This window comes from Stomoxys calcitrans, chromosome 5 (assembly GCF_963082655.1).
Source record: "Stomoxys calcitrans chromosome 5, idStoCalc2.1, whole genome shotgun sequence".
In the NCBI taxonomy this organism is placed as follows: domain Eukaryota; kingdom Metazoa; phylum Arthropoda; class Insecta; order Diptera; family Muscidae; genus Stomoxys; species Stomoxys calcitrans.
The window spans coordinates 107,288,024-107,302,938 of record NC_081556.1 but is presented as its reverse complement, the minus strand read 5'-3'; the positions used below and the strand labels follow the sequence as shown (position 1 = coordinate 107,302,938).

Genomic DNA, 14,915 nt, shown 5'->3' with positions numbered 1-14,915 from the left:
AAAAACTAAATTTTTTAAACTATATTGAATATGATGAAATTATGGTAAAATTTTTGTATGTTTCTCTTTCGAGACGATCTCAATGATTGGAGATGCAAATGGAAAAGGAAAGCTAAAGATAGCAACACACCACCAACCACGAAACGCGTCCCATAGTGGTTGGTGTGTGTTGCTATCTATGGCTTTCCTCTTCCATTTGCATCTCCGATCATTGAGCTCGTCTCGAAAGAGAAACAAACAAAAATTGTAAAACTTTAATGATCACGCCTTAACAGGAAAAAAATTTGAGGAATTATAGTCAAATTTCTTAAATTTTCTATGGAAAACATACAAAGATGGCATATAGTAATCAGGGCTATAGAAATTGTTACAGTTTTTGATATTGCAACAAAAAATCTGTTTTAAATAACTAAATGACATCCTTTCAGTTCATGTATATTTTGTTTTCTTTTCAATCAACTGCTTGATTTTTGGGCTGACTACTGATTTTAGTCCAAATTTGCATAACTTCGGCAAAACAGTTTTTTTCCTCATTGGTTTATTGATATTATTAAGTGACCATGGAGTTTAAAAAGGAGTGAATGGACTTTAATGAAATTGGGATAAATCGAAAAATATTTTTCCAAAGAACCCACGAATATATATGAAAAGTAATTTTTCAAAACGAAACTCAACGAAAATGAGGAATTAGTTTTCAATAAGAGAAGAAGAAGCATAAACACAGCAAATGGTTGTATGTTGTTTTTTTTTTTCTTAAGCATTTGTTATGGGTGTGTATGCGAAGCCATATGGGGTAGTATTAGTGGTGAGAGTAAGAGAAACAAATGGTGCGAGAGAAAGAGTATCACTCAAGGCGTATTTAATTATTAAATGACCATGGAGTTTAAAAAGGAGATTTTGAGACTTTAATGCAATTGGGATAAATCGAAAAATATTTTTCCAAAGAACCCACGAATATATATGAAAAGTAATTTTTCAAAAAGAAATGCAACGAAAATGAGGAACTAGTTTTCAATCAGAGAAGAAGAAGCATATACACTGCAAATGGTTGTTTGTTGTTTTTTTTTTTTCTTCGGCTTTTGTTATGGGTGTGAATGCGAAGCCATAGGTGATAGTATTAGTGGTGAGAGTAAGAGAAACAAATGGTGTGAGAGAAAGAGTATCACTCAAGGCGTATTTAATTATTAAATGACCATGGAGTTTAAAAAGGAGATTTTGAGACTTTAATGCAATTGGGATAAATCGAAAAATATTTTTCCAAAGAACCCACGAATATATATGAAAAGTAATTTTTCAAAACGAAACGCAACGAAAATGAGGAATTAGTTTTCAATAAGAGAAGAAGCAGCATAAACACAGCAAATGGTTGTTTGTTGTTTTTTTTTTTCTTCGGCTTTTGTTATGGGTGTGAATGCGAAGCCATAGGTGGTAGTATTAATGGTGAGAGTAAGAGAAATAAATCGTGCGAGAGAAAGAGCTTCACTCAAGGCATATTTAATTATCAAATGGCCATGGAGTTTAAAAAAGGAGATTTTGAGACTTTAATGAAATTGGGATAAATCGATAGATATTTTTCCAAAGACCTACGAATATATATTAAAAGTAATTTTTCAAAAAGAAGCGCAACGAAAATGAGGAATTAGTTTTCAATAAGAGAAGAAGAAGCATAAACACAGCAAATGGTTGTTTGTTGTTTTTTTTTCTTCAGCATTTGTTATGGGTGTGAATGCGAAGCCATAGGTGATAGTATTAGTGGTGAGAGTAAAAAAAACAAATGGTGCGAGAGAGAGAGAGAGTTTCACTCAAGGCGTATTTAATGAGAAGTTCGCATCAGCGAATTGCAACAAGAAAGCATCTTTTTTTGGGCACTTGATGTGGCAAAATTTGTAAACAGGGCGAAAAAATTCGATTCGCCCTAACATTTAAAGAATTCGGCAAATTGGTTTCGATCAATCAGAGCAAGAAGAAAGAAGTTGATTGATTTTTGAGCATCAGGAAAACAAATATTTAACAGGGCAAAATTTTATTCTACATATTAAACTTCTGTCAAATCATCAAACATTAAAGCTCTAGGAACAGAACAAGGATGTTCAAGAGACCAGTTTACATGGGAGCTATATCAAGTTCTTGACCGGATTGGACCGTACTTGGCACAATTGTTGGAAGCCATAACAGACAGAACACTATGTGCAAAATTTCAGTCAAATTGGACAAAAATTGCAGCTTCCAGGAGCTCAAGAAGTCAAATGGGGAGATCAGTTTACATGGGGGCTATATCAGCTTCTTAATCGATTTGGACCTTGCTTGGCAAAGTTGTTGAAAATCATAACAAAACACCCCATGCGAAATTTCAACCAAATCGGACAAAAATTTCGGCTTCCAGGGGCTCAAGAAGTCAAATCTGGATATAGGTTTATATGGAAGGTATATCACATTATAGACGAATTTGGACCGTACTTAGCACAGTTGTTGAAAGTCATTACAAAACACCACGTGCAACATTTCAGCCAAATCCGACAAAAATTGCAGCTTCCAGAAGTCAAATCGGGAGATCAGTATATGGGAGCTATATCAGGTTATAGACGAATTTGGACCGTACTTGACACAGTCATTGAAAGTCATAACAGAACCTTATGTGCAAAATTTCAGCCAAATCGGAGAAAAATTGCAGCTTCCAGGGACTCAATAAGTCAAATCGGGATATCGGTTTATATGGGAGCTATATCAGGTTATAGACGAATTTGGACTGTACTTAGCGGTTTATATGGGAGCTATATACAAATCTGAACCGATATGGCCCATTTGCAATCCCCAACGACCTACATCAATATTTAGCATTTGTGCAAAATTTCAAGCGACTTGCTTTACGCGTTTCACCGCTATCGTGATTTCGATGGTATGAGCTGCTCCCATCTTGAATCCACTCTCCCATCGCCTTAAGTCTCATAGCCGCAGTGCCTGCCTCACACTTAATCTGTATGTCAATGGGTTAGATATCTAGAATAGTCTCCAGTGCTCTAGTGGGCGTAGTCCTCCGCCTATGCCAAGACAACATGTTCTCTGAACCTGTTGTATGGTCCTTATGTTGCACTGTTTCTGTATTTGATCACCTCTTATCTCTTCTCATCACCTCTGATCTCCTCTCATCACCTCTTATCTCCTCTTCAAAGACGATGAGGTCGCAGTGCATGGCGGTGTATTTGGGAGCCCAGAACGGACTCCTGGCTCATGATGCTTTGTTGGCTTGGGACTGGACAAATCGGTGTTCTGGGAAATGAGAAGGCGGACGAGTATGCCAAGAGCGAATCCTCCAAGGTTGGCAGATCTGTGGGCGCCCTTGCACACGTGTCTCGCCTTTTATCGAACTACTGAACATAGTTGAGGAGATGGCCTGTGTGGAGACGGTGGAAAGTAAGAGTCTGTGGATGACTATCGGATTGCCAGGACGCTCTGGCCAGCTGTTGACCGGAAAAGCCAAGAAAGTTGCAGTCCCTTAATAAGGAGTAACCGACTACGATTATAGGAATCCCGGATACTGTGCACACATTGGGGTTCCGCATAACGACTAAAGTGCATGTCGTCTTAATAAATATGAGGAGGAGACAATTGAGTACTAGCTCTGCTCATGCCCGAGTCAACAAAAGCGTAGGCTTGCCATCCTACTCTTTATCATGGTGCCCACAATACGTTCCATGGCGGCGTCTTCAAATTTGGTATGGGTATGTTTTTCGGCCTAGAGACTAAACCTATTGAAATTGGAAAAAATCGGTTCAGATTTGGATATAACTCCCATTTATATGTTCGTCCGATTTGCAGTAATACAGCAATAAAATAGTCATTTGTTAACCGATTCTCTAGAAATTCAGGCTTTTCTTATGACTCTCGACATTATTGGTGAATTTTTTTTTTTATTTTTATTTTATTGAAATCGGTTCAGATTTGGATATAGCTCCCATATATATGTTCGTCCTATTTGCAGTAATACAGCAATAAAATGGTCATTTATTAACCGATTCTTTCGAAATTTGGCAGGAAGTGTTTTCTTATGACTGTCAATATTACTGGTGAATTTTATTGAAATCGGTTCAGATTTGGATATAGTTCCCATATATATGTTCGTCCTATTTGCAGTAATACAGCAATAAAATGGTCATTTATTAACCGATTCTTTCGAAATTTGGCAGGAAGTGTTTTCTTATGACTGTCAATATTACTGGTGAATTTTATTGAAATCGGTTCAGATTTGGATATAGCTTCCATATATATGTTCGTCCGATTTGCAGTAATATAGCAATAAAATGATCGTTTGTTGATCGATTCGCTCGACATTTAGCAGGAAGGGGTTTCTTATGACTCCCGACATTACAGTTGAATTTCATAGACATCGGTTCAGATTTGGATATAGCTCTCATATATATGTTCGTCCGATTTGCAGTAATACAGCAATAAAATGGTCATTTATTAACGGATTCTTTCGAAATTTGGCAGGAAGGGGTTTTTCATGACTCAATAATTCTGGTGAATTTTATGGAAATCGGTTCAGATTTGAATATAGCTTCCATATATATGTTTGTCCGATTTGCAATAATACAGCAATAAAATGTTCGTTTGTTAACCGATTCTCTCGAAATTTGGCAGGAAGGGGTTTCTTATGACTGTCGATATTACTGGTGAATTTCATAGAAATCGTTTCAGATTTGGATATAGCTCCCATATATATGTTCGTCCGATTTGCAGAAATACAGCAATAAAATGGTCATTTGTTAACCGATTCTCTTGAAATTTGACAGGACGAATTTTCCTATGATTCTCGATATTACTGGTGAATTTCATAGAAATCGGTTCAGATTTGGATAAAGCTCCCATATATATGTTTGTCCGATTTGCAGTAATACAGCAAGAAAATGGTCGTTTGTTAACCGATTCGACATTTAGCAGGAAGGGGTTTCTTATAACTCTCGAAATTACCGGTGAATTTTATAGAAATCGGTACAGATTTGGATACAGCTCCCATATATATGTTTGTCCGATTCGCAGTAATACAGCAATAAAATGGTAATTTTTTAACCAATTCTCTCGAAATTTGGCAGGAAGGGGTTTCTTATGACTCCCGACATTACAGTTGAACTTCATAAAAATCGGTTTAGATTTGGATATAGCTCCCATATATATGTTCGTCCGATTTGCAGTAGTACGGCAATAAAATGTTCGTTTGTTAACCGATTCTCTCGAAATTGAAATTTGGCAGAAAGGGTTTTCTTATAACTCTCAATGTTACTGGTGAATATCATAGATATCGGTTCAGATTTGGATATAGCTCCCATTTATATGTTCGTCCGATTTGCAGTAATACAGCAATAAAATGGTAATTTTTTAACCGATTCTCTCGAAATTTGGCAGGAACGATTTTCTTATAACTCTCAATAATACTGGTGAATTTCATAGAAATCGGTTCAAATTTGGATATAGCTCCCATACATATATATATCGCCCGATTTTCACTACTAGTTTTTAGTTGCCTTTTTCTCAAGAATTGGTAAAACTCCTCTTTTCTTCCAACAACCCCCCTTTCCCAATGGCACTTTTTATGTTGCTTTAAACTACAGCCTTGCCTCTAAACCACATATTAGAGGATGATTTATAGCCCGAACACTTTTAGCTTAAACCATGGTTATTTGTCATCATTGAATTTCAACTTTCCGGCTTTCTATTGACAGCTCCTTATAGTTTTAAATTTCCTAGAAATCCTCATCTGCCAACATCAAGGAAATCTTTCTATCGCTTCTATTGGAAATTTTAATTAATTTTGCCATTCTTCGCTGATTTTTAAAGAGAATCATAAATTCGTAATTTCCATTTTTAGAAATATGGAAAATATAATGAATGCCTGTCAATTGAATTTATAAACATTGCTTTGAAATAACCGGGGGAACGGGTAGCCTTACAGACATAAATCATGAAAAGTACGCTGTAAATATATTTGACTGGTATATGCCAAAGGTTGGCTATAACAAATCGTCATTCCAATAATAATCTACATGACATTCTTTGCCTTCACCGAAGCACACAGAAGAAAATCTCATATATAAATTATTCAGCTGTTTCGAAGCGTTTTCATAGGCCGTTTAAAATGCATGCCAATGTTTATTTGAAGCCTTTGTGGATAATTTAATGGTTTTAATGTTTTCCATTATCCATAAACATTCAAGAGGAGATAATGAAAAGCATCTCATCTCAATGGGTGCTGCAGGATTTTAAGCCTACCTCATGACAAGACAGCTACTTTATGAAAGGTTGCTGCCTTTGAAGAACATAAATTTTACTTGTGTTCTGTGATACCAAAGTAACGTCATACCAAAATCTTTGGTGGGAGTCAAACCTACTGCCCTTTCCACTGATAAGCCTTGGTAGAATGTTGCTAGGAACCAATTATAACAACCTAATCCTTTTTTTTTGTTTGTTTGGTGATAAGAGTAAAATCCTTAGTAATTATGGAAATATACTTTGGTTACTCTGAGTTAGTCTCTCTCATTTACTATTAAGCGAAGGATCAGAAGATTTAACTTCATTACTCTAAAAAGTGAGTCACTGTAGGACTTTTTTTAATCAGAAGATTTAACTTTTTTTTCTTTTTTTTAAATAAGCCACTGTATGGCTTGTTGTAGAAGAAACCATTTGTCTTTAAACCGCAATGCATATGAAAAAAAATTGTTTTTTTTTTCTACGAGAACTTTTGATAAACTCTTCCCTTGCAATAAATTTAAATTAATAAATTCAAAAAAATCTAAAAAACACACACGCACACACTCACACCCATGCGAGGACAAATGTATTTTTTGGAAATCCCACTGGCGCGCACATATGGTAGTAATAAAGGAAATATTACCTGGAACCCTAGTGCGTATGTGTTATTTGAAAATATATTTCCCATCAATCATACGCACCGGAATCCCAGGCAACACACCATGGTAAATAACAGCAAATGATTACTTGCCATAGAACATTAACGGAAATTCTTTGAAATTCAAACACATAGAGAGCTAGGTGAATTCTAACAAATGATGTTCCCAGTAAATCAAAATACGCCTTTCTAGAAAGACAAATAAAGCCTATTTGCTTTAAAAAAAATGTATATATAAAAAATAATAACGGAGCAGAATCTAAATACTGTTTAATGCTTGTGATTCTTCCTATGAAGTCTTAATTTCAGTTAGTATGAAAAATTTCTTCGTTCATGAGGGGTAGCAATTACTTTTGTTTAAGTTGCAGGCAAATTAAATATAAACTTAATAACTGTAGCAAAGTTTTAAAGGAAAACTAAAGTTGAAATGATGCTAAAGTTATACAATGTAACAATACAAATAAAAAAACAATTCGGCCGGGCAGAATCTTGGATACCCACCTCCTCCGTCAAAATCCGTCGAGAAGCCTAACATAAGTCACTGTGTCAAATTTCAGTGAATCGGATTAAAAATGCCCCTTTTATGGGCCCAAGACCTTAAATCGAGAAATCGGTCTATATGGGAGCTATATCCAAATCTAAACCGATTTGGGCGGAATTGCAGAAAAATGTCGAAGAGCCTAACAAAACTCACTGTCCCAAATTTCGGCAAAATCGGACAATAAATGCGCCTTTTATAGGCCCAAAGCCCTAAATCGATAGATCGGTATATATGGCAGCTCTATTCAAATCTGAATCGATCTAAGCCAAATTGAAAAAATATGTCGAAGAGCTTAAAACAACTCACTGTCCCAATTTTCAGCGATATCGAACAATAAATGCTCTTTTTATGGCCCCAAACGTTTAAATCGAGAGAACGGTCTATATGACAGCTATATCCAAATCTGGACCGATCTTGGCCAAATTGAAGAAGAATGTGGAAGGGCTTAAAACAACTCACTGTCCCACATTTCGGCGAAATCGGACAATAAATTCGCCTTTTATGGCCCAAAAACTTGAATCAAGAGATCGGTCTATATGGCAGCTATATTCATATCTGGACCGATCTGAGCCAAATTGAAGAAGAATGTTGAAGGGCTTAAAACAACTCACTGTCCCAAATTTTAGCGAAATCAGACAATAAATGCGCCTTTTATGGGCCCAAGACCTTAAATCGAGAGATCGGTCTATATGGCAGCTATATTCAAACCTGAACCGATCTGATCCAAATTTAAGAAGAATGTAGAAGAACTTAAAACAACTCATTGTCCCAAATTTCGGTGGAATCGGACAATAAATGCTCCTTTTATAGAGCCAAGACCTAAAATCGAGAGATCGGTCAATATAGCAGCTATATCCAAATCTGGACCGTTCTGGGCCAAATTGGAGAAGGATGTCGACTGGCCTAACACAGCTCACTGTCCCAAATTTCAGCGAAATCAGACAATAAATGCGCCTTTTATGGGCCCAAAACCTAAAATCGGCGGATCGGTCAATATAGCAGCTATATGCAAATTTTGATCGATCTAGACCAAATTTCAGATATACGTCGAGGGACTTAACTTAACTCTCTGTCCCAAATTTCGGCGACATCGGACAACAAATGCGCCTTTTATGGGCCCAAGCCTTTAAATCGAGAGATCGGTCTATATGACAGCTATATCCGATCTGGGCCAAATTAAAAAAGGATGTCACCTGGCCTTGCACAACTCACTGTCCCAAATTTCGGCGAAATCGGACCATAAATGGGCCTTTTATGGCTCCAAAACCTTAAATCGAGTGATCGGCCTATATGGCAGATATAACCAAATCTGGACCGATCTTAACCAAATTAAAGAAGAATGTGGAAGGTGTGAAAACAACTCACTGTCCCAAATTTTGGCGTAATCGGACAATAAATGGGCCTTTTATGGCTCAAAAACCTTAAATCGAGAGATCGATCATATGACAGCTATATACAAATCTGGACCGATCTTAGTCAAATTAAAGAAGAATCCCTTTAGAGGACTTCTGTGCTGGAGCTTCTTCATCCATTCTGACAACATGACCTAGCCAACGCAGCTGTTGTATTTTGTTACGTGTAACTATGCTATCGCCGTCATTCAGCTCGTGGTTCATACGACCATTAACGCAAACTGGTCCATATATTTTACGAATAATCTCTCTCTCAAAAACTCCAAGCACTGCCTCGTCTGCTTTCACAAGTGCCCATGCCTTAGGACCATATAGTCTTGCCATCAGTGTCTTGTTTAGTGTAATATTCGTCTGTCGACAGGCCGCCTAGTTTCTAAACCGCTTACTTAGACCAAAGTAACATCTGTTTGCCAGTATTTATCTTCGCTTTATCTCAAATCTGGTGTCATTCGTTTCGGTCACGGCGATGCCGAGATAGATAAAGTTACTGACTATATCAAAGTTGTGGATCCCAACTTTTTCCATTCTTTATCTGCTCGGTTGTACAAGGGCTTTTGGGAGTTGAAACAATCCATCGCGTCTTATCTCCATTTACTGCCAGACTCATTTTCACTGACTCTCTTTCGATTCTTTCAAAGGCTGCAGTTACTACTTCCGGTGACCGACCTATGATGTCGACGTCATCGGCATAGGCGAGTAGTATTTGTTGCCTTGTGGGTAGTGTGCCAAACCTATACACATCCGTATCTCGAATAATCTTCTTCAGCAGAATGATAAAGAGATTACACGATAGGCTCTCTCCTTGTCTGAAACCTCGTTTGGTATTGAAAGGTTCGGAGAGATTCTTTCCTATTCTTACTGAGGAACGCGTATCAGCCAGTGTCATCCTGCAGAGGCTTAGTAATTTTGCAGGGATACCAAACTCAGACATGGCTGAAATATCTTTGAACGTAAAGGAGTATCGAAAGTGGCTTTGTAGTGAACAAAGAGATGGTAGCTGTTGATTTGTCCTTCTCGGGTCTTTTCCAAGATTTGGCGCAGTTTGAATATCCGGTCCAGAGTGGATTTACCTGGTCTAAAACTGCATTGATAGGTTCCCAATTATCTCATTAACTTTAGGTTTTTATCTTTTACACAGTACGCTCGAGAGTATCTTGTATGCGTTGCGGAGTACACTTATTCCTTTGTAGTTGGCACATTCCGTCTTGTCTCCTTTCTTGTGTACGGGACATAGTATGCTGAGGTTCCAATCATCGGGTATGCCTTCTTCTAGCCAGACTGCGCAGATAAGCTGATGCATACGCCTTATCAGCGTGTCGCCTCCGGTCTTAAATAGTTTAGCGGGTAATCCATCGACTCCTGCTGCCTTGTTGTTCTTCAGTCGGGTCACTGTTACTTGGACCTCGTTCTGATTAGGAGGTAGAAATGCTATACCATCATCAGGGATTGGTTCTGCGGTATCCTCTTCGCCGCCAACGTCGGACACTTGCAGTTGGGTAAAATGTTCTTTCCATATCCTCAGCATGCTATCTGTGTCAGTTACCAGATTTCCTTCGTTATCTCTGCATGAGGATATGCCTGCACCAAAGCTATCGATTTGATGTTTAATTCTTTGGTGGAATTTCCGGACTTCATTCTGACCTTTTGTGCATCTCAATTCGCTCACACTTACTCACGTCTTTCCATTTGATTTTTCTTTCTGCAGAATAGACGTTTCTCTTCTCTCCTTTTCTTCCCGCTTTCATCTGGCTCGTTGCTACTGATTGCAGGGTTGTTCTGAATGCCGCATTCTTGGCTTCAGTAGCACCTCGACAGTCTTGATCGTACCATGGGTTGCTTGGAGGATGCTATTGTCAACCAAGTACGCAGTGGGCCCTAATTTGCCTCTGCTACGTTATATCATCAGAACAAAGAGTGCTATCATCAAGCAGTTGGGTCAGTCGAGTGGAGTATGCCGCTGCCATCTGTTGTGTTTGCAGCTTTTCAATGTCCAGCTTCCGTGCAGTGTCAGATCGTACTTTCCTCGCCATGTTCAAACGGGTACGAACCTTTGCTGCAACAACGTAATGATCCAAATCTATATTCGCTCCACTTATCGGTTGTACATCTAACACGCTGGATGAATACCTTCCATCTATCAAAACGTGATCAATTTGGTTTCTCGTGTTTTGATCGGATGACAGCCATGTGGCTTTGTGAATATTTTTATGTCAAAAAGTGGTGCTACTAACTACCATGTTTTTTGCCGCGGCGGTGGAGGTGGAGGTTAAACTTTTCGACTGTTGGACCAAAAATGTCTTCCTTCCCTATTTTTGCATTAAAATCTCCCAGAATGAGTTTAATATCATGGTCGGAGCAGCGGTCATATTCTCTCTCTAGGCGCTCGTAGAAAATATCCTTGGTCTGCTCGTCCTTGTCTTCCACCGGGGCATGGGCACAAATAAGGCTGATGTTAAAGAATTTGGCTTTTATGCGGATCGTGGCTAGCCTCTCATCCCACGGGAGTAAAGCTGGAGACAAGGTGTTTCAGTTGGTGCAAGCCACAAATCCACAGCCAAATCCATGCCTCATTTTATAGCAGCTATAGAATAGTTCGCCAACGTTTGGTGTTGTAGTGACGACATTCCCGGTCCATCGCACTTACTGTAAGTCGGTAATATCTGTATACTGCACCTTCTCTAAAGAGTGTGGACATTCCAGGTGCAGATTCATTATTCTTTTTTCGTTTGTTTAGGCCGTCAACGTTGGGGGTGGTTCGTTTTTACTATTCCTTTGTTGCTCATAGTGATTCTCATAATTTTCCGGAAGCGGTTTACTGGCGCAGAACCCCACCTGCATGGGTTTTGTGGGATCGCACATGTATTCGTCGTTGTCGCGAACCGCTTGCTCCAAGGTCCGCAGCTCGCTTTCTCCGCCCTAACCTGGGAACAGACACTAATGTTGGCCATTGGTTATTTGAAGGCGCCAAAAACTCGCCTTGTCATCTCGATTTTTATGGGTACTCAGTATATAATTAAGGGCCAGTGCCACCTGATTCCGAGACTTTACTCTCGAAAACGCTGCCTGCGCGTAGTGGCATTTTCAGCTACCCGAAGCTTTCCACTATCCGTAACTAATGTACGTATCTGCTATCTTTCAGCTTAGCTTCCCATGATAACAATGGACACCACACAGGTCGGAGCTCAAAGTTTCAGCCTGTGTGTTGATCAGAGTTATCATGTGTTTCATAGCCACTACGGAGTGAATTTCAATGTATTCGAATATTCAGTCGCCGAAGAGTTGTTTGTTTTTGGATTACCACCATGGCGTTTGGCAACGCTATCAAAATCTTAATAACGATATATGGTGCGATAAACAAACATTTTGTTTACTTTGAGGTGTTTGAGTTCACCAACAATAGCCAGTTTAGATATTCCTGCTAAATATAACGCAATAACAGCTTGAACTCCATTACGAATAGCTCTCTTTTTAAATAAACTAAGAATCCAATGCCTTTTTAGTTTTGTAAAGAATAAAATGAGCTGTCAAATAACATGGAGCTGTCATTCCTAGTTTGTGGACTTGCTAACACTTCCTGTCAATTACCTTATTTATTTCAAAAGGTTCTACCATACATACAACAGATAGACACACTCACAAATTTAATTTAAAATTCATAACCGTAGAAACATTGCCAAATAATAATAAAGTGCGGCTAATTGAAATGAAAAGTAATGCCAGGCGATTACATTTTTCAATTATGATCAAATAACAACAAAAACTTTCAAAATTTACTCACCGAGTTGATGTTGATGTTGTCCGTCAGGTAATTGCTTATTAAATGGCTTCAATTGTTACACTCACTAGATTTGACTTTAATGGGGAAGTTGATGATGATGATGATGACGATGACGACCACCATAGAATGCTGGCCATCATCTTGTTGATGGTCATAACAAGACGATGAGAAAAAAAGTCCCCAAAGTTTTGCCATAATGTAAACATAATAAATAATTGAAACTCATAAAGGCTGACGGCAAAGTTTTCATGATTGGAAATATAAGTTAACAAAAGTTGTACATTTACAGTTAAGAGGAAACAAAGTAGGATTTTTAATTGAATATTCGTATTAGAATTATCCAAGGAAGGTAGAGAAAAATATAAACTCTATGTTATGAAGGTGTGCAATAAATATGACTATGAAACAAAAGAATACAACAGAACTTTGGATATCCACCACATTGGTGGATATCCCTTCTTCATAGGATGGGGGTATACTAATTTCATTATTCTGTTTGTTGCTCCTCGAAATATTTGTCTCAGACCCCATAAAGTATATATTCTTGATCATTTTAAGTCGATCTAGCCATGTCCGTCTGTCCTCACGTCTGTCTGTCCGTCCGTCCGTCTATCCGTCTGTCTATCCGTCTGTCTGTCCGTCCGTCTGTCCGTCCGTCTGCCCGTCCGTCTGTCCGTCCGTCTGTCCGTCCGTCTGTCCGTCCGTCTGTCCGTCTGTCCGTCCTTCCGTCTGTCCGTCCGTCTGCCCGTCCATCCGTCTGCCCGTCCATCCGTCTGCCCGTCCATCCGTCGGTCTGTCTGTCCGTCCGTCTGTCTGTCCGTCCGTCCATCTGTCCGTCTGTCTGTCCGTCCGTCCATCTGTCCGTCCGTCTGCCCATCTGTCCGTCTGTCCATCCGTGTGTCCATCCGTTTGTCCATCCGTCTGTCCATCCGTCTGTCCATCCGTCTGTCCATCCGTCTGTCCATCCGTCTGTCCATCCGTCGGTCCATCCGTCTGTCCATCCGTCTATCCATCCGTCTGTCCATCCGTCTGTCCGTCCGCCCGTCCATCCGTCTCTCCGTCCGTCCGTCCATCTGTCCGTCCGTCTGCCCGTCCATCTGTTTGTCCGTCCGCCCGTTTGGCCGTCCGTCCGTCTATCTGTCGAAACCACGCTAACTTTCGAAGGAGTAAAACTAGCCGCTTGAAATTTTGCACAAATACTTTTTATTAGTGTAGGTCAGTGGGGATTGTAAATGGGCCATGGCGGTCCATGTTTTGATATAGCTGGAATATAAACCGATTTTAGATCATGACTTCTTGAGCCACTACAGGGCGCAATTTCTATCCGATTTGGCAGAAATTTTGCATGAGGTTTTTTTATGATTCTTAACAATTGTCCATGTTTTGATATAGCTGCCATATAAGCCGATCTCGGATCTTGAAGTCTTGAGAATAAGATGTAGCACCCAATTTGACCTCAAAGGTTAGGGTGTAGGCTGTCTCATAGTCGGCACCTTCCGACTTTTGCCTTTGCTTACTTGTTTTAACCTTTTTCATGCCCCCTTTTGGCAGTATTCACCCAATAACAATCTCAGGGATTGAAGATCATTACACATTGAAAGTTATTTCAATTTGTATACATTTAAATAAATTTGTGTGTCCCTTTTTCCCTGCTCCCCCCCTCCCCCCCCATTCAAAAACATATGTACATCTGTATATTTATGCAATTGTAAAAATTGTTATTGCGACGCAGAAATAGAAAGCATTGCCATTTGGTGCCCATGGCTGGCTCAACAACAAAGCATTTCCCAAGAAAACCTTTATCAAAAAAATATGAAAGAAAGCACATAAACGAATGCTTTCACCCAAATGAATTGTTTGTTGTTGCTGTGCTGATGATGGTTGGTCTATTCTAGGTTAACCTCAACAAACAATAACCCACCATGGACAGTCCCATTCAATTTTGGATCCATAAAATGTCTATCTTCACAATTTTCGAATGAAGAACACACAACAATGCGAATGACAGTTTCCGTTGCCGTTGGAATATACTTTCGACTTGAGTTGGATGCGTTGAGTAAACTTCAAATGTGGAAAGCAAAAATCTATTATGGCACTGTTTACGGAAAACATAATTGTTGGCTGAATGCATAAAGGATAAGAAAATCTGTGTGTGTTTTTTTTTCGAAACTTTTTTTGGGTTTTCTCTATTTTGGAAATCTTATATAAATCTGTCTGTTACTTTGGGTGAAGGGCTAGCCAGAAGATTTGTTATAAATTAAATATTAAACAAATGCCATCAAA

The 14,915-nt window shown here is 39.0% G+C and overlaps 1 protein-coding gene across 3 annotated transcripts in view; it reads left to right on the top strand.

The window, feature by feature from the left end:
• The window catches only part of LOC106088399 (mucin-5AC), a 612,109-nt gene that overhangs the window by 188,986 nt on the left and 408,208 nt on the right, over positions 1–14,915 (top strand). The window lies entirely within an intron of this gene.